The sequence below is a fragment of the Trichomycterus rosablanca genome, chromosome 15, assembly GCF_030014385.1.
Source record: "Trichomycterus rosablanca isolate fTriRos1 chromosome 15, fTriRos1.hap1, whole genome shotgun sequence".
In the NCBI taxonomy this organism is placed as follows: Eukaryota; Metazoa; Chordata; class Actinopteri; order Siluriformes; family Trichomycteridae; genus Trichomycterus; species Trichomycterus rosablanca.
Window position 1 is genome coordinate 10,451,786 of NC_086002.1, and position 27,693 is coordinate 10,479,478.

The following is a 27,693-nucleotide window of genomic DNA, read 5'->3' on the forward strand; positions in this document are numbered from 1 at the left end:
CCACAGAGCAGGTATTATTTGGGTGATGGATCATTCTCAGCACTGACATGGTGGTGGTGTGTTAGTGTGTGTTGTGCTGGTATGAGTGGATCAGACACAGCAGCGCTGCTGGAGTTTTTAAATCCCGTGTCCACTCTACATCTACAAGGTGATGTAGTGAAAGGCTAAAACACCTGAACTCAATCATCAGAAGCGGTATTTCCAAACATTGGTCATGTAGTATGTCAGAATCGTTTAATCTGTTAAACAATTTCACCCTTGGCTACTCAATTCTTTCTTAACCACATGTTGTCACTGTATCCATAATTCATCCAGCTATTAATATGCAGTTTATCTACTTTAAATCATTTCCCTTGATAATATAATCCACTTTTTTGTCATCTTGGTGACACCAGTGATTTATTTGCTACACTCTACTACACAGCAGTGGTCACTCACATGTTAAGCAACGGCTTCTTTTGTCGTGCAGCTGAAATGACAGACAGCTGTGTAAGACGTATTATGAACACAGTACGTGAGCACAATAAATGGTAAGATTTTACTACAGCAGATATACTGGGAGTCCTTCCTGTTTAAGTTATTATATTCTTAATGGGAAAACATGCCAGCCAACAGCAACTTAATTAACAACAACAGGGAAAATAATCATTTTAAAATTCAAAGCCAAAATGCAGATGGCATTCTCTAGGCAACTCTAATATGTTTGGTTTACAGCCATCGGTTTAATCCATACAGATGGCAGTGCCAACTCACTACAGTGTTATGTGAGACTACTTTAGTTCAAAACAAAAACATGGACAATGTGTGCTTATTATTTTGGACTGGAGAAAAGTAAGTGGACGCCTGAACATCACTGTCATATATCTCATGCTGAAACTATAAGCAATAAAAGGACTGACAGGAATTTACAAGAAGGCTTTTAAGCCAAAGTTCTAAATAAAACACACACACACACACATTTTGCTCTTCACTTGAGTGTTTTCTCTAAAGACACCACCCAAGCAAACAATTATTCAAACACGACTGACAAGCAAGTGGAATGCCTCCATGTACTGAGTGACTGTCCATCACAAAGTCCAATGGCAAAGTGCTTTACACCACTTTAGGCAGACATCCCAAGTCTCCCGGAAGTTCCGGGAGACTCTTGCATATACATAGCGGCACCCTGATGCCCGCAAGTCCGATAAAATCTCCCGGAATCTAGAACAAGCGTCCAAACACACACACACACACACTTTTTTCCCGATCGCGTATGTAATCCGGTATCTGATATACAATCTAGCGCACTGTGTAGGGAACATGTTTAATATACTGTCTAGTGCACTAAGTAGGGAACATGAATTCATATCTAAAATACTATCTAGTATGCACTATGTAGGGAACATAAATCCGTTAAATTAATGTGGTTGTGACGCGAACAGTTAGCTAAGTAGCTCAGTAAGCAGCTTCTAAAAGTTCTGTTATCACCCATGTCCTTTGATGTGTGCGAAAGCTTTTTTATCTTTTTTTAAAAATAATTTAAAAAGGGGGCATGGTCCGGGGTACCTCCCGGAAATGAGTTTTTGCAACTTGGAATGTCTGCTTTAGGTGACATCTGGCTTTTTACATTGCTTAGGTTCTACTTGGTCATGGAAACACAGCCCAAGAAGCTACTAATAAACTTATTTTGGTAGTAAGTTTCCACCAAAAAGAACCAATTTTCTTATATACTGTATATATACACCGATCAGCCATAACATTAAAACCACCTCCTTGTTTCTACACTCACTGTCTATTAGATCAGCTCCACTTACCATATAGAAGCACTTTGTAGTTCTACAATTACTGACTGTAGTCCATCTATTTGTCTACATACCTTTTAAGCCTGTTTTCACCCCGTTCTTCTATGGTCAGGACCCCCACAGGACCACCACAGTGCACGTATTATTTAGGTGGTGGATCATTCTTACCACTGCAGTGACACTGACATGGTGGTGGTGTGTTAGTGTGTGTTGTGCTGGTATGAGTGGATCAGACACAGCAGCGCTGCTGGAGTTTTTAAATACCGTGTCCACTCACTGTCCACTCTTTTAGACACTCCTACCTAGTTGGTCCACCTTGTAGATGTAAAGTCAGAGACGATCGCTCATCCGTTGCGGCTGTTTGAGTTGGTCATCTTCTAGACCTTCATCAGTGGTCACAGGACGCTGCTCACGGGGTGCCGTTGGCTGGATATTTTTGGTTGGTGGACTATTCTCAATACCAGCACAACACACACTAACACACCACCACCATGTCAGTGTCACTGCAGTGCTGAGAACGATCCACCACCCAAATAATACCTGTTCTGTAGTGTAAAGTGCTTTTATATGGTAAGTGGAGCTGATAAAATGGACAATGTGTGTAGAAACAAGGAGGTGGTTATAATGTTATGGCCGGTCGGTGTACTTATCTTTGTGGCCATGTTTGTCCTATTTTTGCAGCTCACCAGGCAGTTCTGGCAACACAGAAATGTAAAGTACTGAATTCACTGGTAAGGTGCTTCTGACAATGCAATGTAGAAAGTCACTGAGCTGTTCGGTATGCCCAATTTTATTGTCAATGTTTGATTTTATGCACCCGATAGCAATGAACATGGACTGAAATAGCCGAGTAGTGTACGCCACACAAACAACCACACAGCTTAACGTTAATAGCACAGTTTGTGCTTTACGTACCGCAATAAAGACACTCGCTCACAAAGGTACTGATTTATTCACTCATTCATCTTGAGCAGCTGCTTTTCTTTGAAAGATGGTTTTTCATGTAGCACAGCACAGATAGCAAATCCATATTTTAATGCTGCAATTGTTTACTTGTTTATTTGTTTATTTATCTTCACCATTTGAGGATGATTTGAGCTCAGCTGGAAAAGCCTAAACGATATTGAAATCACAGCCATTTTACACAACGTTTCTATCATTTCGTTAAGCATGAGTAATTAAACACATATTGCTGTTCTTTATTAAGCAAGAGACAGTTATAATCATCAGACGTAACATCCTAATTATCCAACAACTCAATCATCTATAATTATAATCACATGAATGCATTTTTCATTCCAGTTTAAATTGCAGTGCATTTAGAAATACACCAGCTTGGTTAGGACGCATTGCCTTACCCTATTTTTAGGTTTGTTATATATCATTAGAGAATAACATTTCTGTTACCTCAAGCTAATTTCTATATTGAGACAAAAATGACTGATCTGCAAGAAAGCTAATTCAATCTAGAATAATTACAAGAAATATGAGACATATTTTCATATCAGCAGCCGTGTACAGAGTCTGTAAGGCTGTAAAGTTTTATTAGTGCTATAGCTTACTCATCTATGTGTGTAAGAAGAAATATTTATAATGATAATTCATTATTGATGTTGATAACAGATATATTTGGGATCTTTAGATCGTTACCATACCACAATAATAAAATCACAATAGTAAAACTACTGTATTATAGTCACTTACAAGTCAAACCTGTTAAACCCATAAAATCCCATAGTAAACCTACTACTAATACACATATAGAGTACCATAGTAAAACCTATTAAAATCTTAGTTTCACAGTAAAACCTAATAAACATATAGAGCACTATAGTAAAACCTATTTAAACCTTAGAGTTTCACAGTAAAACAATATAAGCATACAGAGCGCTATAGTAAAAGCTATTAAGACCATAGAGTGATGCCTAATAATCCCTTAAAAAACCATAGTAAAACCTAATAAACCCACAAAGTACCATAGTAAAACCTACTAAACCCATGGAGTACCATAGTACAACCCAATAAACCCATAGAGTACCATAGTAAAACCTAATAAACCCATAGAGTACCATAGTAAAACCTCATGAACCTATAGAGTACCATATTAAAACACAATAAACCCATAGAGTAACATAGTAAAATCTAATAAACCCATAGAGTACCATAGTAAAACCTCATAAACCTATACAGTACCATATTAAAACACAATAAACCCATAGAGTAACATAGTAAAAATCTAATAAACCCATAGAGTACCACAGTAAAACCTAATAAACCCATAGAGTACCATAGTAAAACCTCATAAACCTATACAGTACCATATTAAAACACAATAAACCCATAGAGTAACATAGTAAAAATCTAATAAACCCATAGAGTACCACAGTAAAACCTAATAAACCCATAGAGTACCATAGTAAAACCTCATAAACCTATACAGTACCATATTAAAACACAATAAACCCATAGAGTAACATAGTAAAAATCTAATAAACCCATAGAGTACCACAGTAAAACCTAATAAACCCATAGAGTACCATAGTAAAACCTCATAAACCTATACAGTACCATATTAAAACACAATAAACCCATAGAGTAACATAGTAAAAATCTAATAAACCCATAGAGTACCACAGTAAAACCTAATAAACCCATAGAGTACCAAAGTAAAACCTAATAAACCCATACAGTACCAAAGTAAAACCTAATAAACCCTAATAAACATATCCAAAAAGTACCATAGTAAAACTCAATAAACCCACAGAGTACCATAGTAAAACCTAATAACCCCATAAAGTACCATAGTAAAACGTAATAAAGCCATCGACTACCATAGTAAAAACTAATAAATCCACTGCATACCATAGTAAAACTTAATAAACCCATAGAGTACTGTAGTAAAACCAAATAAACCAATAGAGTACTGTAGTAAAACCCAATAAACCCATCAAGTACCATAGTAAACTTAATAAACCCACAAAGTACCATAATAAAACCTAATAAACCCACAGGGTACCATAGTAAAACCTAATAAACCCATAGAAAGCCATAGTAAAAACAATGAACCCCATTAAGTACCATATTAGAACCTAATAAACACAAAGAATACCATAGCAAAACCTAATAAACCCATAGAGTACCATAGTAAAACCTAATAAAGCCATTGACTATCATAGTAAAAACTAATACATCCATTGAATACCATAGTAAAACTTAATAAACCCATAGAGTACCATAGTAAAACCTAATAAACCCATAGAGTACCACCATTAAATCCTCTAAAACCATTAAAGCCTAAAAATCCATAACATACCATAGTAACACCTAATAAACCGATAGACTAACACAGTAAAACCTATAAAGCCCACAGAGCACCATAGTAAAACCTATTTAGCCCATAGAGTCAAATAGTAAAACCTATTAAACCCAAAGATTAAAACCTAAAAAAACCCATTGTAACAGGGTCTCTATCATCACACCTCACAGCTGAGGCACCAGATGTAGCCCTGCACCTGCAGGAAATAAATATGAACCCAATTTGCAGAATGCTTAACCTGCAACAACCAAGAAAAAGAGTACAGAAAGGCTAACAAGACCAGGCACAAGAATAAATGAGCGGCACCCCACCAACTGGTGCAGCCCACGCTCAGCATGGATCCTAACACCCTAACAGTTCTATATTGCCAGTCAAAAAGTGGTAGGACAATGGCTTTTTCTGAGTTCCCAAAAAATAAAGAGTGCCGTGACCCGCACCAGTGGAACACCGGAATAGCATTATGGATACAACAGAGAAGGCAGGTTGTCAACCAAGGAGCCAGCAAATCAGTGAGGAAAAACCCATGATAAAAACAGGAGAGTAAAGACGACTGTCAGGCAATCGTCTGTGCCATCTTGACCCCCCTGTTGGCCATAAATGGCAATTTAAATGGCAAAACCAATTTAACCCACAAAGTACTATAGTAACACATTTTAAACCATGTATGTACAGGGGTTGGACAATTAAACTGAAACACCTGTCATTTTAGTGTGGGAGGTTTCATGGCTAAATTGGACCAGTCTGGTGGCCAATCTTCATTAATTGCACATTGCACCAGTAAGAGCAGAGTGTGAAGGTTCAATTAGCAGGGTAAGAGCACAGTTTTGCTCAAAATATTGCAATGCACACAACATTATGGGTGACATACCAGAGTTCAAAAGAGGACAAATTGTTGGTGCACGTCTTGCTGGCGCATCTGTGACCAAGACAGCAAGTCTTTGTGATGTATCAAGAGCCACGGTATCCAGGGTAATGTCAGCATACCACCAAGAAGGACAAACCACATCCAACAGGATTAACTGTGGACGCAAGAGGAAGCTGTCTGAAAGGGATGTTCGGGTGCTAACCCGGATTGTATCCAAAAAACATAAAACCACGGCTGCCCAAATCACGGCAGAATTAAATGTGCACCTCGACTCTCCTGTTTCCACCAGAACTGTCCGTCGGGAGCTCCACAGGGTCAATATACACGGCCGGGCTGCTATAGCCAAACCTTTGGTCACTCGTGCCAATGCCAAACGTCGGTTTCAATGGTGCAAGGAGCACAAATCTTGGGCTGTGGACAATGTGAAACATGTATTGTTCTCTGATGAGTCCACCTTTACTGTTTTCCCCACATCCGGGAGAGTTACGGTGTGGAGAAGCCCCAAAGAAGCGTACCACCCAGACTGTTGCATGCCCAGAGTGAAGCATGGGGGTGGATCAGTGATGGTTTGGGCTGCCATATCATGGCATTCCCTTGGCCCAATACTTGTGCTAGATGGGCGCGTCACTGCCAAGGACTACCGAACCATTCTGGAGGACCATGTGCATCCAATGGCGGTGCCGTGTATCAGGATGACAATGCACCAATACACACAGCAAGACTGGTGAAAGATTGGTTTGATGAACATGAAAGTGAAGTTGAACATCTCCTATGGCCTGCACAGTCACCAGATCTAAATATTATTGAGCCACTTTGGGGTGTTTTGGAGAAGCGAGTGAGGAAACGTTTTCCTCCACCAGCATCACGTAGTGACCTGGCCACTATCCTGCAAGAAGAATGGCTTAAAATCCCTCTGACCACTGTGCAGGACTTGTATATGTCATTTCCAAGACGAATTGACGCTGTATTGGCCGCAAAAGGAGGCCCTACACCATACTAATAAATTATTGTGGTCTAAAACCAGGTGTTTCAGTTTCATTGTCCAACCCCTGTATGTATATATGTATATAAATCAACTTTATATACATAAATTCATACATACATACATATATTTTTCCATATTCATGCTTCAAAGAATATGATTTCAGACACCCCTAATGTGGACCATACCATTTACAATCTCATCGGCCTGCCTTCACTCCCATTATTGGTTGCATCTTAATTAAGGTTGCACTGCGTAACCCTGTCTCGCTTGTTTAAAACACCTTATTGCTTCCTGAGTTTCTGGATTAAATTGTGTGTTAACTGCATATTGATGAATATTGATGAATGTTACAATTTAGATAACTAATGTCTAGGGATGCATCGATACCATTTTTTCCCAACCGAGTACGAGTACAAGTACATGTATTTTTGTACTTGCCGATACCGATACCTATTTAGAATACCGTTTTTTTTTAAAACAAAAACACACGTGAGAAGTGATGAGAAGTTTAATGATACCACGTCCAAAAATGCACATCAACAAGTAGCGAGTGATCAAAGTGTTTGTGCGCTGACGTGATGAAATCAAGGAGGAAAAATAAATAAATCTGAGTGGATTTGGCAACACGAATAGCATGGATTGTTCTGTAGTGAGTTGGAGGTTAATAAATATTTTTGCAATGTTGGTGTTTTGTTGTTATGTTTTGTAGAGAACGATCAGGTCAGAAATACTGTAAAACGTGTGTGTGTGCCGGTGTATTCTGATATAAACTATATTATCCCCGTCCCACCTGTTTACACTCCTCTCCTGCGTTTCCCCTCACACCGTATCCTGCGTTCTCATTGGCTGTTCGACATGTCACTCATTCCCAGTCGCACATCTCAGATCAGATATCTGACATGCTAGACGAGCGCTCGGCGAGCCGAGTTGCTCCCGAGCCGGCAAATCTAGCGCCGACCAGTCGCAGAGCGAAAATCAGGGCAAAAATCGTGTAGTGTGAACTAGGCATAACGCAGCAACATGCACTAGGCACACGGTATCGGATGTTTAGTATCGGAGCCTCGTTTGCGAGTACGAGTACGAGTTAATGAGCGCGGTATCGGGCCAATACCCGATACCAGTATCGGTACTCATGCATCTCTACTAATGACCTCAATGAACTGTTTTTTTTTACCTCGTATTGGGGGGTCCAGATAATAATTAGAAGGATCAGCCCCCCCCCCCCCGTAATATTACCCATTCAATAAAGTAAAATCTAATAAATCCAAAAATTTGCATAATAAAACCGAATAAACCCAAAGAGTGGCATGGTAAAACCGAATAAACCCAAAGAGTAGCATGGTAAAACCTAATAAACCCAAAGAGTAGCATGGTAAAACCTAATAAACCCAAAGAGTAGCATGGTAAAACCGAATAAACCCAAAGAGTAGCATGGTAAAACCTAATAAACCCAAAGAGTGGCATGGTAAAACCTAATAAACCCAAAGAGTAGCATGGTAAAACCTAATAAACCCAAAGAGTGGCATAATAAAACCTAATCAACACATAGAGAACCATGGTAAAACCTAATAAACCCAAAGAGTGGCATAGTAAAAACTAACAAACCCAAAGAGTGGCATGGTAAAACCGAATAAACCCAAAGAGTGGCATGGTAAAAACTAATAACCCCAAAGAGTAGCATAGTAAAACCTAATCAACACATAGAGAACCATAGTAAAACCTAATAAACCCAAAGAGTAGCATGGTAAAACCTAATAAACCCAAAGAGTGGCATAGTAAAAACTAACAAACCCAAAGAGTAGCATGGTAAAACCTAATAAACCCAAAGAGTGGCATAGTAAAAACTAACAAACCCAAAGAGTAGCATGGTAAAACCTAATAAACCCAAAGAGTGGCATAGTAAAAACTAACAAACCCAAAGAGTGGCATGGTACAACCTAATAAACCCAAAGAGTGGCATAGTAAAACCTAATAAACCCAAAGAGTGGCATGGTAAAACCTAATAAACCCAAAGAGTGGCATGGTAAAACCTAATAAACCCAAAGAGTGGCATAGTAAAACCTAAAAAACCCAAAGAGTGGCATGGTAAAACCTAATAAACCCAAAGAGTGGCATGGTAAAACCTAATAAACCCAAAGAGTGGCATAGTAAAACCTAATAAACCCAAAGAGTAGCATAGTAAAACCTAAAAAACCCAAAGAGTGGCATGGTAAAACCTAATAAACCCAAAGAGTGGCATAGTAAAACCTAATAAACCCAAAGAGTGGCATGGTAAAACCTAATAAACCCAAAGAGTGGCATGGTAAAACCTAATAAACCCAAAGAGTGGCATAGTAAAACCTAAAAAACCCAAAGAGTGGCATGGTAAAACCTAATAAACCCAAAGAGTGGCATGGTAAAACCTAATAAACCCAAAGAGTGGCATAGTAAAACCTAATAAACCCAAAGAGTAGCATAGTAAAACCTAAAAAACCCAAAGAGTGGCATGGTAAAACCTAATAAACCCAAAGAGTGGCATAGTAAAAGCTAAAAAACCCAAAGAGTGGCATAGTAAAACCTAAAAAACCCAAAGAGTGGCATAGTAAAACCTAAAAAACCCAAAGAGTGGCATGGTAAAACCTAATAAACCCAAAGAGTGGCATAGTAAAACCTAAAAAACCCAAAGAGTGGCATGGTAAAACCTAATAAACCCAAAGAGTGGCATAGTAAAACCTAAAAAACCCAAAGAGTGGCATGGTAAAACCTAATAAACCCAAAGAGTAGCATGGTAAAACCTAATAAACCCAAAGAGTAGCATGGTAAAACCTAATAAACCCAAAGAGTGGCATAGTAAAACCTAATAAACCCAAAGAGTGGCATAGTAAAACCTAATCAACACATAGAGAACCATAGTAAAACCTAATAAACCCACAGAGTACCACAGTACAACCTAATAAACACAAATAGTACCATAGTAAAACCTTATAATAGAAGAGCGGCAGAAAGGTTTGCATCAATATGCATTTTCTCAGTGTCCATGTGGGTTTCCTCCAGATGCTCCGGCTTCCTCCCACAAGACCGAAGACATGCAATGATGCCACTGGGGGGAGGGGGATATGCCGTGCTGAAGCCTATCCCAGCTTTTTAGTGGGCGCAAGGCACACAGTAACACCCTGGACAGGATGGACACACACACACTCATTTACCTATAGGGCAATTCAGTGTCTCCAATTAGAGAGATAGAGAGATATCCTTTATTTGTCATTTATACATATACAGGTGTACAGTATGTTTGGAAGCCGGGGTCAGAGCGCAGTGTCAGCCATCGTACGGCGCCCCTGGAGCAGACAGGGTTAAGAGCCTTGCTCAAGGACCCAACAGTGGCTGTATAGCAGAGCCTGGATTTGAACCAGCAATCTTCTGGTTGATAGCCCAAAGCTCTACCCACTAGGCTACCAAAGTCCCAATTAACCTGACTGCATGTTTTTGGACTGTGGTTAGAAACCGGAGCTCCTGGAAGAAACCCACGCGGACATATATGTGTGTGTGTGTGTGTGTGTGTGTAAAATTTTTGCTTAAATAGTCCAATAGACAGTGTCTGTAAGGCTGTAAAAAGTTTTATTGGTGCTATAGCTACCTAATTTTGTGTGTATATATACAGTGGGGGAAATAAGTATTTGATCCCCTGCTGATTTTGTAAGTTTACCCCCTTACAAAGACTTGAACAGTCTATAATTTTTATGGAAGGTTTATTTTAACAGAGAGCAAAAAATCCAGAAAAAAAACATTAAATAAAAGTTATAAATTAATTTGTATTTAATTAAGGGAAATAAGTATTTGATCCCCTACCAACCAGCAAGAGTTCTGACCCCCACAGACCGGTTATGTGCCCATGAGGCACACAAATTAGTCCTGTCCCTGTATAAAAGACTCCTGTCACAGAATCAGTTTCTTCCGTTCAAATCTCTCGACCACCATGGGCAAGACCAAAGGGCTATCAAAGGACGTCAGGGACAAGATTGTAGACCTGCACAAGGCTGGAATGGGCTACAAGACCATCAGCAAGAAGCTTGGTGAGAAAGAGACCACTGTTGGTGCGATAATTCGAAAATGGAAGAAATACAAGATCACAGTCAATCACCCTCACTCTGGAGCTCCATGCAAGATCTCACCTGGTGGGGTAAGAATGATTCTGAGAAAGGTGAGGTCAGAGAAAACCATTAGTAACACACTTCGCCGTAATGGATTGAGATCCTGCAGTGCCCGCAAAATCCCTCTGCTCAAGAAGGCTCATGTACATGCCCGTCTGAAGTTTGCCAATGAACACCTGAATGATTCAGAGAAAGCTTGGGAGAATGTGATATGGTCAGATGAGACCAAAATTGAGCTCTTTGGCATCAGCTCCACTAGCCGTGTTTGGAGGCAGAAAAATGCCCGGTGGGGATGGTGTTCTTGGGGTCATATCCAGCATTTATCTGCTCCCAGCTCCCTTGAGATCATTGACAAGCTCCTCCCGTGTAATTCTGGACTGACCTCACCTTTCTCAGAATCATTCTTACCCCACCAGGTGAGATCTTGCATGGAGCTCCAGAGTGAGGGTGATTGACTGTGATCTTGTATTTCTTCCATTTTCGAATGATCGCACCAACAGTGGTCTCTTTCTCACCAAGCTTCTTGCTGATGGTCTTGTAGCCCATTCCAGCCTTGTGCAGGTCTACAATCTTGTCCCTGACGTCCTTTGATAGCTCTTTGGTCTTGCCCATGGTGGTCGAGAGATTTGAACGGAAGAAACTGATTCTGTGACAGGAGTCTTTTATACAGGGACAGGACTAATTTGTGTGCCTCATGGGCACATAACCAGTCTGTGGGGGTCAGAACTCTTGCTGGTCGGTAGGGGATCAAATACTTATTTCCCTTAATTAAATACAAATTAATTTACAACTTTTATTTAATGTTTTTTTTTTTTTTTTTTTTTTGATATTCTGTCTCTCTCTGTTAAAATAAACCTTCCATAAAAATTATAGACTGTTCAAGTCTTTGTAAGGGGGTAAACTTACAAAATCAGCAGGGGATCAAATACTTATTTCCCCCACTGTGTGTATATATACTGTGTATATATATATATATATACAGTATGTGTGTGTGTGTGTGTGTGTGTTACATTTTTGCTTAAATAGACCAATAGACAGTGTCTGTAAGGCTGTATAAAGTTTTATTGGTGCTATAGCTACTAGAAATTGCCCTAATTTTACGTGTGTGTATATATATATATATATGTATGTGTGTGTGTGTGTGTGTGTGTGTGTGTGTGTGTGTGTGTGTGTGTGTGTGTGTTTAATTGTTGGTAAAATAGACCATGAATGAATGAGTGAATAATAGAGAAGTATAGGAATGCGGTTGAACACTATCTTAAGTTTTATTTTTGTAGGTATACTGACATACATTAAGAAAAAAACCACAATTAAACACCTAGTTGACATAAATGTTATTTTATATGCTGTGGACTATTTTATGAAAGGTCGTGTTGCTCGCGCTCTGACACAGGTATATTAAAAACGGTCTGGTCTCAGTGTGAATGATTTTTAAAAAATAACATTTTAGCCATAAATTATCAAAAACAACAACAATATCAAATCGTTTTTTATATAAAACAGTGTTTAAGATAAGGTATAAGACGGAGACTTACGTGTGCTGAGTCAGAGTGAGTAAATGAATGAAGGTAAATCCGTTAGAGCTCCTCCGCGCGCGTGAAAGATGAAGAGCGCGTGGACCGTGATCCAACGTCCGCGCGCTCCGGCTCACTGTAGCTGATGGTTGTTTTGGCGCGCAGACTGAGTGCGCGTGCAGAACTGAGAGGGAGGAGCGCTGGTGAGAGAGAACAGAGTATATTTTTTACCTTTATAATCCATGTCGTTTGACGTCGGTATGGCAGGCGAAATTCATCTTAATTAAAGGAGTAAACTCTCTGTGGTGATTCAAAAGCAGACAATGTAGTAGCCCAGAAGGTGTGGGTGCCACAAAGCTTCAGGGTACTGGAGACCTGGCTTGGATTATTGCCTCTGGTCCTTGTCTTTGAGGGGTTGGACATGTACTCTTCATTTCTTCATTCTGTGGTTGCTTACCACCTCAGGTGTTACTGAATGACTAACTGGATTTTCCCTACGATCATGGGCAAATTTCTACCAAGCTAACATGTTTACACTCACCCTTTAGACCCACTGTGACCCTGGTCAGAATGAAGTTATTATTTTTAAGTAATCAAATAAGTGCTTAGGATGAATTAATAAATGGATGGTTTTCAAATCAGTTTAACTAGATGTCTAGTTTGGGACAAGATGTTCCTATTCTTACTGTATACAGTGGTACCTTGAAACTCAACGTCAATTGGTTCTGGCAGTGGTGTTAAGTTTAAAAGAGGTTGAGTTTCATGGCCGCTCAGGTGGCACAGCGTAAAAACACATGCTGGAACCAGAGCTGGGATCTCTAATACATCGTATCGAATCTCTGCTCTGCCTGCCGGCTAAGGCTGAGCGGCCACATGAACAACGATTGGCCTGTTGTTCAGATATGGGCGGAACTAAGCCGGATGGGGTCTCTCTCCCATGACTGGTGCTGGCTGATTAATGGCGCCTGCACAGAGATGAGAAAAGAGTGCTCTCAGGGTGTGTCTCTCCGTACACAACGCTGAGCTGCACTGCTCATCAAAGTGCCGGTGATAAGATGCATACGGCATGCTGCCCACGTGTCGGAGGGGGCGTGGGTTAGCTTCGTTCTTCGTGCTCTTAATCAGAGCGGGGATCGGCATTGGTGGAGAGGAAGCATGACGCAATCGAGCAACTGGACGCCCTAACAAGGAAGAACAATAATAATAATAAAAAAAGAAGTTGAGTTTCCAGGTATTTTTCCCATAAGGATGTATGGGAAACCTGTTAATGTGTTCCATGGTCCCGTGAAACTGCATATATTTTAGGCTAATGTAAAATAATGGGGTTGTTTTTTACACTAATACACTGAAAAACACTGAACTACAAAAAATACAATAAAATCTGCACTTTACTTCTTTATTGTTTCCTTATGCTTCTTAATTGTAGAGATGCTTGATATTGGAATACCGTATTCCGTTCAGTAGAGGCACATTCACATGAGAAGCGGCACAATAGCTTTTGCGCTGACTGTGACGTTATTTCCTCTGGAGTGTGCCGGTGCACAAAGCTTAACGTGACTTATTGTACTAAAACGAGCAAGGAATTTCATTAGTGGAGAGAACTTATGAGCTGTAATAATTAACAGAAATGTAGTGTTCCTGTGTCGTTCTTTTAATACATTAAGTCACGTTAAGCTATTTTTTAACAATAAGCGTTTTAGACTCTCTCGAAAATGCTGATTCTCACAATTTCTCAGAACCCGAGCTGTAAAACACAAGTTTAAAAGTGAAACAGGAGGAAAATCCAGCTAAACACAGATACACATGGGCGCTTTAGGAGTGGATTTGATGGTTATTCCAAACAAATGTATATTCGTCTCATATTCGCACTTGATGACGTTTTACCGCACCGCTCAAGCCAGGCGCTGAGCAAAGCGGTTGTTCATTGTTAATTTGAAATTAAATAAATTATTTTTTTAAACAAACTGAACACGTTGAGTTTAAGGCTACATTTTCTCAACTAAGGGCATTGAGTTTCAAAGATTTTGAGTTTAGGGGACGTTGAGTTACAAGGTATCACTGTATTGCAACATGGAACTTCTCCAAGAAAGCTATCCAATCACTTTTGGAACAGGACTACTGGCATTTACATTTATTTCAATTAATCCAATGTGACCTACACTTGTTACTGAACACCATGCAAAGCAATTGATGGTTAAGAACCTTGCACTAGGGCCCAAATGTGACAACTTGGCGGTGGAGCTTTAAGCACAGGTCACAGCTTTTACCTAATATTCATGTCAAACTGTAAAATAGGTGTGGTCAAGTAGGAACTGGGAAATTTTAGCCATAAGCACTGTTGTAGTTGTACTGGCACTATTTAACATCAATGACAATGTGTGCTAGATGTACACAGTTGACAAAGTGGCATACAATCTGCAGATACTTTATGCCAAGTTCACACTACACGACTTTCCAAGTCGTCAGGTCGCTGTACAGTTCACACTACACAACTGGATCTCTTGTAATCAGCGATAGGGGGTTTTACACTACACGATCTATCACCAGCTGGAATCACAGGCAGGCTTCTCTGGTCTCCCAAACTACGTTTTGTCACGAAAACAAACTCGAAAAGTGAGGCAAGGTTTAATAATACCACATCCAAAAATGCACGTTAACAAGTAGCGAGCGATCAAAGTTTGTGCGCTGATGTGCAACGTCTCCCCTACGTTTCCCCTCACACCGTATCTTGAGTTCTCATTGACTGTTCGACATAGCACTCATTGGCAGTCGGGCAACTCAGATCCAGATATTTATCAAGCTAGATATATAACTTAATTGCTCGGCGAGCTGCTCGGATCGAGTTGTTGAGTAGTTCACACATTGCGATTGAGAGCCAAATTTCGATCGCCGACCGAACACCGAGCGAACACCGAGTTGCTCCCGAGCCGGCAAATCTAGCGCCGACCAGTCGGCGATCGAAAATCAGGGCAAAAATTGTGTAGTGTGAACTAGGCATTACTAACACTACTTAAATTGTGAAAATTGGGTTTTGCCTTTGTGGGTCAGACTGGAACATTGACCACTGGCTATCTCAGATATGTGGTTAAAGGTTGCATTAATGGTTGCCACATTTCTTTTCCAATTCTCAATAAAAGTTTCATAACGGAATCTTAAAAAAGGTGATTTCTTCCTCACAGGTTGTAGTTAATCTTTAAATCCAGGCAGTTCAAGGGGAAATTCAAGGAGAAACCAATCCACTGTGACAGTCACATCCTATGTGGGTTTCACAAAAATGGAAAATATAAAACAGCTTTATCAAATTGGACTTGCACTACTAATTGGATTGATAAATGTACAATCATTTATCTACTGCACTGAGAAGTTTAATAAATAAATAATGTTATTTTTATACGTTATTTATTGACCTGTTTACTTGCATGTTTTATTTTTTTTCTCGCTTAGCAAAGAAAAATGTGGTCAAAATAGTGGTTATGAGTTGTGTACAGTATCCAGTATGTAATCAGAATCCAGAACGATGTGTAACCTGGTTGAGTACCCGTGTCAATATCACAGTGCTGAAGTGTGTAGTGTGGAACAATTGACTGGCCTGCAAAGAGCCCTGAACTCAATCCCATCCAACACCTTTGAGATGAACTGGGAAGTCTGTGAGCCAGATCTTACTGCCCAACAACAGTGACCACATTATCTGAGGAAAATCATATTATTCTTTAAGAAATAGCAAAAAATTATTTTATCTTTCCATGTCTTACTGATTTTTAAAGCATTATGACCCATTTTGTGCACTTTGTTCAGCCAGGGTCGGCTTTCTGTTTATCTCTGAGAACACTCTGAGCTCAGCTAGTGGAGGATGTTTTTTTCAAAATAGCCATACACTTCAAAATAATGTTAAACCTTAAGTACTGAGGTTCGTTGTTTGTTAGATCCAGATTAAAAACCTATTTGCTATATATATATATATATATATATATATATATATATATATATATATATATATATACAGTATATATATATACTGTATATATACAGTATATATACACACACACACACTGATCAGCCATAACGTTAAAACCACCTCCTTGTTTCTACACTCACTGTTCATTTTATCAGCTCCACTTACCATATAGGAGCACTTTGTAGTTCTACAATTACTGACTGTAGTCCATCTGTTTCTCTGTATATCTGTTTAGCCTGCTTTCACCCTGTTCTTCAATGGTCAGGACCCCCACAGGACCACCACAGAGTAGATATTATTTAGGTGGTGGGTCATTCTCAGCACTGCAGTAACACTAACATGGTGGTGGTGTGTTAGTGTGTGTTGTGCTGGTATGAGTGGATCAGACACAGCACCGCTTAAGCCAGGCGCTGAGCAAAGCGGTTGTTCATTGTTAATTTGAAATTAAATAAATTATTTTTTTAAACAAACTGAACACGTTGAGTTTAAGGCTACATTTTCTCAACTAAGGGCATTGAGTTTCGAAGATTTTGAGTTTAGGGGACGTTGAGTTACAAGGTATCACTGTATTGCAACATGGAACTTCTCCAAGAAAGCTATCCAATCACTTTTGGAACTACTGGCATTTACATTTATTTCAATTTATCCAATGTGACCTACACTTGTTACTGAACACCATGCAAAGCAATTGATGGTTAAGAACCTTGCACTAGGGCCCAAACACTAACATGGTGGTGGTGTGTTAGTGTGTGTTGTGCTGGTATGAGTGGATCAGACACAGCAGCGCTGCTGGAGTTTTTAAATACTGTATCCACTCACTGTCTACTCTATTAGACACTCCTACCTAGTTGGTCCACTTTGTAGATGTAAAGTCAGAGACGATCGCTCATCTGTTGCTGCTGTTTGAGTTGTTCATCTTCTAGACCTTCATCAGTGGTTACAGGACACTGCCTACAGGGTATTCTCAGTCAGTGACAGTAAGGTGTTCAAAAGAATTATTACATCAGCTTCATTAATAGTCTAATTTAAAAGCTTAAGTATTTGGCCAAAGCAATTGAAGTAGCCTGTTTAATAGCATTCATACTGAAAGCCATAAGGCCACTTGAATTTATCATGGCATCTGGGTCCATTAGGGTGATCTTAAAGCCTCCCAGATGGTTTCAGTGATAAATGTGATTCACATTAGTGGCCAGAGAGAAGTTGGGCAGTATTTCTGTTACGTAAGTAATAAGTGAATGGCACATGCATCAGATTGTCCCTCAGCCTTGGACACAATGCACACGCACTGCCAGATATTGGCTCTGCAGCTGCTTAGATTGGATTTTTAGTCCAGCCACTGGCTCAGTATAAGCGCTTGGATTGTCATGGAGATCAAATCAAATTTGCAAATTCTGGTATTGTTTGCAATATTCAGCCCCCTAATTATTATTATTATTTAGTGTAATTATATGGTGTAATGGCGCTCAGTGGGTGAATATTTTGAATTTTGGGGTTGCGTCATACACTGACGAATATTCAAGATGTCAACGAGGTTTTGGATTTCGATCAAGGTTTTTAAAAAACTAGAGAAAATGTCCTTGTCAGTGTGTGTGACACTGAATAGTAAACAATTGAACAGGTTAGCTGGCACAGGAAGAAAGAGACGCAGTGGCACTGTCAGTGTCCTGGCAACCATGTGAAGCTCTTACGTAGGCTCTTACTTTCCTTCCTCACATTCAATCTTCCTTTGAGTCAAAGATTCATCACTAGAGCTTCTCTATCTACATGCAGGGACTCTTATTACACCGGGAACATTATTGTGTCTCTTTATTGTGTTTGTTTGGTTTTTTTTCAACTTTTTAGAGATAACGGTTTGCTGTCCTGCTATTTACGGCAGGATCTTTCATATTGGCTTCAAAGAATTGATCTACAGATGTTCTTCTTCAATAGTTTGGGCTGTGTGCACATTCTAGCATTAGATGCAATCATTCAGATGTGCTGCACAGCATAAATGGATGAAAATATATTCTTATAGATTTTTTATTATCTTTTTCCTATAAATCAAAAAGAAAATGTTGAATGTCGGTGCACCCCAGGCCAATGTTTAGAATAAGTTCATTTATTTATGCACTGTGTGTTATACCACCACTTTATCCTATTCAGGGTTGCGGTAGGTCTGATTCACTGGGTGAAAGCCAGGGAACACCCCAGAAAGGTCACCAATCCATCATAGAGCAAACACACCCACACACATACACTGATCAGTGTTTCTACACTCACATTTTATCAGCTCCACTTATCATATAGAAGCACTTTGTAGTTCTACAATTACTGACAGTAGTCTATCTGTTTCTCTGCATGCTTTGTTAGCCCCCTTTCATGCTGTTCTTCAATGGTCAGGACCACCACAGAGTAGGTATTATTTAGGTGGTGGATCATTCTCGGCACTGCAGTGACACTGACATGGTGGTGGTGTGTTAGTGTGTGTTGTGCTGGTATGCGTGGATCAAACACAGAAGCTGCTGGAGTTTTTAAATACTGTGTCCACTCCCTGTCCACTCTATTAGACACTCATACCTAGTTGGTCCACCTTGTAGATGTAAAGTCAGAGACGATCGCTCATCTATTGCTGCTGTTTGAGTTGGTCATCTTCTAGACCTTCATCGGTGGTCACAGGATGCTGCCCACGGGGTGCTATTGGTTGTATGTTTTTGGTTAGTGGACTATTCTCAGTCTCTTGTGTTATGAGGCCATGTCTGTGGTGAAGAAGTACAATATAAATGTACAATATAAATGTACAATATAAATGTGGATATACATTATAAATATACAGAATAAATTTGACATTTTTAAACCAAACAGAATTTATCCTCCAAAAAAAACAAGCAGGATATGTTACAATCGGCACTCTGTGAAAATGAGTTTGACACCCCTGGTGTAAGACAAGTTGTTATTTTGACAGTACCTGCACTATATGGTCAAAGGTATGTTCAATTTCAAAACCATGGATATTTATGTAGAGGGGAAGTTGCCCCACTTTTAAATTCAACTGCAACAATGTCCACTCTTTTATATTTTGAGCATGTCAATGGAAATCTGTGGCCATTAACAGAAGCCGACGCTAAACAAGAAGTCTTGGCCCACAATCACCATTCCAATGAATCCCAAGGGTGTTCAGTTGGGATAAAGTCAGGGCTGTGTGCAGTTCATTATAGTTCCTTCACACCAAACCTGTCAAACCGAGTCTATACGGACCATGTTTTCTAAAAATATACTAGGACAAAAACCTACAATCACTTTGTGAATAGATTTTCATGTGTACAAAGCTCTATAATGTCATTTAACTTTGTGGCTCGACCTCTTAATTCTCTATTAGTGATTATGATTGACAAGCTGGTGACTTCTCCCTGACCGGAAGAAATAAAAGTCACCTTATACCAGAGATGTTCACAAGTCACAAAATACGAGTCCGAGTCGAGTCACGAGTCTTTAGGCTAGAGTCCAAGTCAAGTCACGAGTCAATATAATCTACACAAAACATATATTGGAAATGTAGCGTAGAAACAAATAATATGTAAGTTCAGATAAAAACAACAGATAAGCAGCTATATTTCGCCGTTTTACTTAGTGCCTTTACTTTCCTAGGTACCAGTTAAAAGCTTAAACTGATACGTTTTGTTTTCATTGCAAAACAAAAGCGCACGATAAATCACAGCACAGCGGCCAAAATCCAAAACACAAAAAAAAAAAATCCATAACCACTGCTTACCTTAGCTTATGTTCCTCCAGATGCTATAACTGTGTGTCCCATTAGGAATATAATCTGTTATTTTGTAAACGTGCATATAATTAAAAACCTCCAAAATTTTTCCTGGTTGTGAAGTAAAACATTAACTCAAGTGTTTCACTGACACATCATCTGTGTGATGCTGCAAACTAAATAAATACAAATAACAGCATTTCTTACTAAAAATTAAAATCAGAAGGTCTAGTCGCTCAGGTGGCGCAGCGGTAAAGTACGCTAGTGCACCAGAGTTGGGTTTCTAGACACATTGTATCGAAACTCAGCTCTACCTTTCCGACTGGGTTGGGCGGCAGTATGAACAACGTTTGGCTGTTGTTCATGGGTTTAGCGGGTAGAGTCGGAGCATTGGTTCTCATAACTGGTGCAACTGCGGCCCCTGCTGGTTGACTGATGGCGCCTGCACAGGGCTGAGGAATAACATTGAGGGGAGTGTGACCCTCCGTGCGCAGTGTCTCTCGGTGTATGAACTCGGCTCGTGCGGGTGTAAAATGCAAGTCTGTACCGATTGCGTGCCGGAGGGGGCGCAATTCGGTTGAGTGGCGTCCTCAGTCAGCGGCAAGGGGTTGAACCAGTATAGAGGACATAATCAGGGTAATTGGATATGACTAGAATGGGGATAAAAATTGGGGGGAAAAAAGTGGGAAAAAAATAGATAATTAAAAAAAAAAAAAAAAAAAAAAAATCAGAAGGTCTGATTGGTTCAGATTGCTTCCAACCATTAGCGCCAATTCTGTAGGAGCGTTTCATTCACACCAGCTGTTCCAGTAAAGTGCACTACGTAGGGTATTCCACCACTTTAAGTGAGTGTACGCCGGAAGCTGGCTGGAACATTTACCCATTGAGTGCGTTGGGTGGTAAAACGACTGGAGCTTTATCAGAGTGCAGAAAATGCTACTGACTTTTGTTGTCTACAAGTCATTTTTTGCGAGTCACAAGTCGAGTCCTAGTCATTTGAAACGAGTCCGAGTCGCTGTGTGTGCGACTTACGTGCGACTCAGACTCGAGTCCCCATCTCTGCCTTATACTAAGAGAAAATGTCCATGTAGGGAAATGTAATCCAAGAGCATCCACAAATTAGATCTGAATGACACAGCCAGGTCAAAAGTAACAAGACCCATCACCATCAGCTTAGATGCTGTCACACCAGAAAGAATCCATAAATCTTACAGCTACCTTGTCCACATGTTTGAATCAGCATTGAGCTTTAAGGTGCTGATTTTGAAACAGGGGCTTCTTAATCTGTGCCAACCACTAATTAGATTAAAAAGAGAGTCAATGACAGGACAAGATCAGTTTAAGGTGACTGTATGGACAATTTTTAGATAAAGCCTTGTTGCTTCACAAGCAAATGCTGGATACCAAACATGACATGGCCTGTCAACTACAATTTGGAAAAGGAAAAACATGGAATGAAATTGATTTTATGCCTATCTGCTCTTTTAATATAGCCCTTAGCCACAAACAGCTCAGCATGCAGCCTGAATTGGATTCCGACTTAAATATGTCTTACTTAATTTAAGTAAAGAACTTTTATCTATCCAAAAAAGACATTAAGATTTTTTCCCCTGAGCTGTAACACTGGTCAATAATGGACTACATTAATACATTCTGGCTTTATACTGCTACTGCAGGAATACAGCACCTATTATTTTATTTTTTCAAATTAAGTGCATACACCGATCAGCCATAACATTAAAACATTTGTACACTTACTGTCCATTTTATCAGCTCCACTTACCATACAGGAGCACTTTGTAGTTCAATTACTGACTGTCCCTAGTGAAAAAAAGTGTACTTAAATGTACTTAAAATATACTAAGATTCGTCTAAGTATACTATGAATAAACTAGCAAATGTCTGTATTTATTTCAAACATGTTAAAAATATATTAATGTCATACTTTGAGCAAGTAAACTTTTATTATACTTTTCAAAAGTTATCAAAAAGTATATTTTTAATAAATACATTACCATGAAGTATACTTTTAGTTAAATTTAAGTTTCATTTAATTTAATATACTTCTCATATACTTGTTTTCAAATAGATATTTAGTATATTGTTGCAAATTATGTTAAACAACTGCTGTAGTAATTCACTTAAAGCAAACTTTTAATACATTATACAAAGGTTTACTTAAGTGTATTTTTTCATGAAGTTACTTCCATAGTGAAAATAAGTACTGAATACTTAAGTATACTGATCTTCAGTAGGCTACAGTGCACTAAACTGTATTATTGTCACACTAATGATCAATACACTTAGAGTGCTAATTATACTGTAATTGTACAAAAATAACACAAAAGAATTAAATATATTTGAATTGAATTAAATATACTTAAAATAGTCTCAATTTAGTACAGTTTAGTACACTTAATACAATTAAAGTTAATCTTTTGTGTTATTTTTGTACAACTAGAGTATATTAAGTACAAAAGTAGTTGTTCCATTTTAGCACTCTTTAAGTGTATTGATCATTAGAGTGACAATAATACACTTTAGTGCACTTTAGCATATTTAAGATTAGTATACATAAGTATACTTTTTTTTCACCAGGGTAGTCATAAGGAAAATAACACAAAAACTCAACTTTAATTGTATTAAATGTACTAAACTGTACTAAATTGAGACTATTTTAAGTATATTTAATTCAACTTAAGTATACTACTGCATGTGTATTTAATTCCATGTTTCACATACACTTCAAGTGAAATTAAAGCACACTTAATCAGTGTTTCAAGTGCACTTAGAGCACATTAAAAATAGACATTTTTTTTTTACGTTTTGAAGTGGTTTAGAGACGTTTAGCGAGGTTTAAACCCCCGACAAAGTCGATTCTTACTTGTTAGAGTGTTTTACCAGTGCGCCACCTGAGCGCTATAAATACGGGTGAAGTAATAGGTAGTGTAGTTGTACAAAAATAACACAAAAGCTCAACTTTAATTGTATGAAGTGTACTAAACTGTACTAAATTGAGACTATTTTAAGTATATTTAATTCAACTTAAGTATACTACTGCATGTGTATTTAATTCCATGTTTCACATACACTTGAAGTGAAATTGAAGCACACTTAATCAGTGTTTCAAGTGTACTTAGAGCACATTAAAAATAGAAAATTTCTTTATGTTTTGAAGTAGTTTAGAGACTTTTAGCAGATGCGAGGTTTGAACCCCCCCCTGACCTTGACAAGTTGATTCTTACATGTTAGAGTGTTTTACCACTATGCCACCTGACCGCCATGAACACAGGTGTAGTAATACCTACCTTATGGATTCCTCATTACTACAATGGTGCAAATAAAGGATACTTAAGTATACTAATCTTCAATATGCTAAAGTGCACTGAAGTGTATTATTGTCACTCTAATGATCAATACACTTAAAGAGTGCTAAAATGGAACAACTACTTTTTGTACTTAATATACTTTAGTTGTACAAAAATAACAGAAAAGCTCAACTTTAATTGTATTAAGTGTACTAAACTGTACTACATTGAGACTATGTTAAGTATATTTCATTCAGCTTAAGTATACTACTGCATGTGTATTTAATTCCATGTTCACATACAATAATGTATATACTGTATATATCTGCTATACTTATATACTTCACTTTATTTATTCTCATTCATTAGCCATTCATGGAGCCACTTTAGTCACCTTCATTACTCTGTAAACAGATTCGGGGTCGGCACACGGAGGGGGGCGCATGTCCAAAAAGGTTGAAAACCCCTGGTCTAGAAGATGACCGACTCAAACAGCAGCAGTAGATAAGCAACTGTCTCTGACTTTACATGTACAAGGTGGACCAACTAGGTAGGAGTGTCTAATAGAGTGGACAGTGAGTGGACATGGTATTTAAAAACTCTAGCAGCGCTGCTGTGTCTGATCCTCTCATACCAGCACAACACACACTAACACACCACCACCATGTCAGTGTCACTGCTGTGCTGAGAATCATCCACCACCTAACAATATCTGCTCTGTGGGTTATGTGGGGGTTCTTACCACTGACAAACAGGGTGAAAGCAGGCTAAAAAAGTATGTAGAGAAACAGATGGACTACAGTCAGTAATTTTAGAACTTCAAAGTGCTCCTATATGGTAAGTGAAGCTGATAAAATGGACAGTGAGTGTAAAAACAAGGAGGTGTGTTTTAATGTTATGACTGATCAGTGTATATTCACAGTATGCAAAAAATTCTGTTCTTTTGTACGTTTTGTTCATTAAATGACCCACATGCTTCCTAATAGATTTTACGTACTATACAATGTATAGTGCACTCAAACTGCAGATCCCAAGCCTTGTTAAAAAAGAAGGGTTGTGTCAGGCAGGGCATCCGGTGTAAAAACTGTATGCAGACCAGATCCACAGTGGCGACCTCTAAATATGGGATTAGCTTAGAAAACATCTGTAGAAATTGCTAAGTAATCCTAATGTTTGCAGCAGATCAGCCAACAATGTTTGGGCTTAATTATAATATAATTAAATGTTTGTCTTAGATTATAGGTGGTAAAGTGGTAAAATGCATTCCAGAAATAGCCATTGCAGATTATGTTACTTCCCCTTTTGTTAATTATTTGTGCATGGCTTTTTATAATTATTATACATTCATAATAAAATGTATTTGTAAGGAAATATGACAAAGCCCCAATAAGCAAAGCAAAACAAATAATGAATAACTCTTCTTGTGCCAGAATCCAGTAATGAGGACCAAAGTAGTATTGAGGCAAGCCAGCAAGCTGGTTCCGAGCTTAGGGGCCAATTTGTGCTTTTCTAACAGCTGGGCAGCAGTTGGAAAAACCTACTAGGCAAGTCCCTGATCACTGCTTATTACTGATCTACACGTTGTGAACATAACAGGTGTATTGTGCCAGGTAGCCCAGGTGTGGTCCAGGCTAGAATACTAAAGTGTAACAATAGCTAACGTATTCATCTGCATTGGTCATTGTTTATTCTTATGAAAGATTGTGTGGAATAGAACCAAATTAAATTATACTCATAAAATGTGATTCAATTTCTCCAAGATTGCTGAATCAATAATCATAACAACACGTTGCATGCCAAATGACAATCTGTGTTTTCACTCATTGCAGATTTTCCAAAAATGCTAATTATTGCCCACAGTAAGGGTCAAAACTGGAGCCTTTCCCAGCTTTTCAATGGGTGCAAGGCATACAGTAACACCCTGGATGGGGCGCCAGTAACACACACACACACACACACACACACACACCCATTCACCTATAGGGCAATTCAGTGTCTCCGATTAACCTGACTATGTTTTTGGACTGTGGGACGAAATCAAAGCTCTCGGAGGAAACCCACACGGACACGGGGAGAACATGCAATCTCCGCACAGAAAGGACCCGGACCACCCCGCCTGGGGATCGAACACAGGACCTTCTTGCTGTGAGGCGACAGTGTCTCAGCACTGCGGTGACACTGACATAGTGGTGGTGTGTTAGTTAGTTTGTGTGTTGTATGAGTGGATAAGACACAGCAGTGCTGATGGAGTGACCTCACTGTCACTGCTGGACTGAGAATAGTCCACCAACCAAAAATATCCAGCCAACAGCGCCTCGTAGGCAACGTCCTGTGACCACTGATGATGAAGATGACCAACTCAAACAGCAGCAATAGATGAGCGATTGTCTCTGACTTTACATCTACAAGGTGGACCAACTAGGTAGGAGTGTCTAATAGAGTGGACAGTGAGTGGACACAGTATTTAAAAACTCCAGCAGCGCTGCTGTGTCTGATCCACTCATACCAGCACAACACACACTAACACACCACCACCATGTCAGTGTCACTGCAGTGCCGAGAATGATCCACCACCTAAATAATACCTACTCTGTGGTGGTCCTGACCATTGAAGAACAGCATGAAAGGGGGCTAACAAAGCATGCAGAGAAACAGATGGAGTACAGTCAGTAATTGTAGAACTACACTGTAAGCCCGGATAAGTTCAATCTACTTAAAAAATTTGAGGAAACCGGTTGCCTTAAAAAAGTTAAGTAATGTATAATGAAAACTTGAGTCAGCATAACTTAAAACATTAAGTTAATACACCTAAAAGGCAAGTTGATTAAACTTTACTTTTTTGGTTATACCAACTGCTTTTCCCAATAATTCTACTTATTATCTTGAGCTCAATGGACAAAATTATTGATTTCTTCTTAGTTTTTATGTTAATTACGTTTTAAATATCAAAGAGAAATGTTTATAGAAAAACAGACAGAATTATAAAGTTATTTTTCTTTATTTCACTTCAGAAGTATTTACTTAAAATACAATATGTCAAGAAAACATCTTAAAAACTGTACAAACTGTATATAAAGTTCTGATGAAACAAGCTCTTCACAGTAACCATGAACCTGTACTCAGTTTCACACAGCAAGCTGATTTCTTAACGTTTTGCTGCAGCTCTCTAAAACAAAACAAAGAAACAAGAAACAGAAGTATTAATATCAGCATTAATACCATTCATTTCAGGATTAAAATAAAGCAGGCCAGCACACTCTTTGCTTCGTATGAAGGCTAGCATGTAGCCTAAACACGGCAAATAAAGCAGCGCTGTTTGATTATTTATTTAGTGTCAACATTAAGATCATTTATTTTAAACAAAATTGTTAAGTAAAGTTCAACACTTACCAAAACTGGACGGAAGATGAAAAAGTCCCATCTGACTGGTGTACATGCTACTCAAAAATAGCATAATGAGGAAGAAAATGTTTGTCCATTTAGTTTAACAAAGGTTCCACTTCACAAAAGACATGTTTACTTTTGCAAAAAGGCTTAAATGAAAAGTAAAAAGTAATTTGCAACAACAGGTTACAAAAGTTAAAACAAACGGCTACCCGAACACAAGAAAATCATTTTTGCCTGATTCACCAACAGCAAGCTGAAAAAAGGCGGACTTACACGTAAATGGGGGCGTTTTTCTGTTTAATTACCTTAACTTCACTTTTTTAAGTTAATCTGATAGAAAAGTATTTTTTTTTGTTTAGTAAACTTAAATCTTTTAGCACAGTGGTTCTCAAACTGGTGGTACGTGAAGCAGCATGAGGTGGTACGCCAGATAATCTCGGAAAAGTAATTACATGGACCGAAAAAATAAATCATTTAATAATTATAAATAAAAAATAATATGAAACAAAATGTGTAAATTACTAATAAAATCTGTTTCAAAGTTCTTATAATTCTGTTTTAATAAAATCAGTTTAATTAAAACAAGTTGTATTTAAACTAATGTGTTTTTAAAAATATTCGGGGCTACGCAGACACCGTACTTCATTAAGTCTATACTTCACGTTCGCAGTTTCCATCTCGAAATTTCCGAAACGTTATTAGTAAAGTTCTCA

The 27,693-nt window shown here is 38.7% G+C and overlaps 1 protein-coding gene across 1 annotated transcript in view; it reads right to left on the reverse strand.

Annotated features, from left to right (window-relative positions):
• htr1fb (5-hydroxytryptamine (serotonin) receptor 1Fb) overlaps positions 1-12,680 on the reverse strand; it is a 53,828-nt gene extending 41,148 nt beyond the window's left edge. The window contains exon 1 of the mRNA XM_063009785.1: positions 12,613-12,680. The gene's annotated coding sequence lies outside the window, so the exon portion shown is untranslated. The remainder of the gene's footprint in view (positions 1-12,612) is intronic.
• Between the last annotated feature and the right edge of the window lie 15,013 nt (positions 12,681-27,693).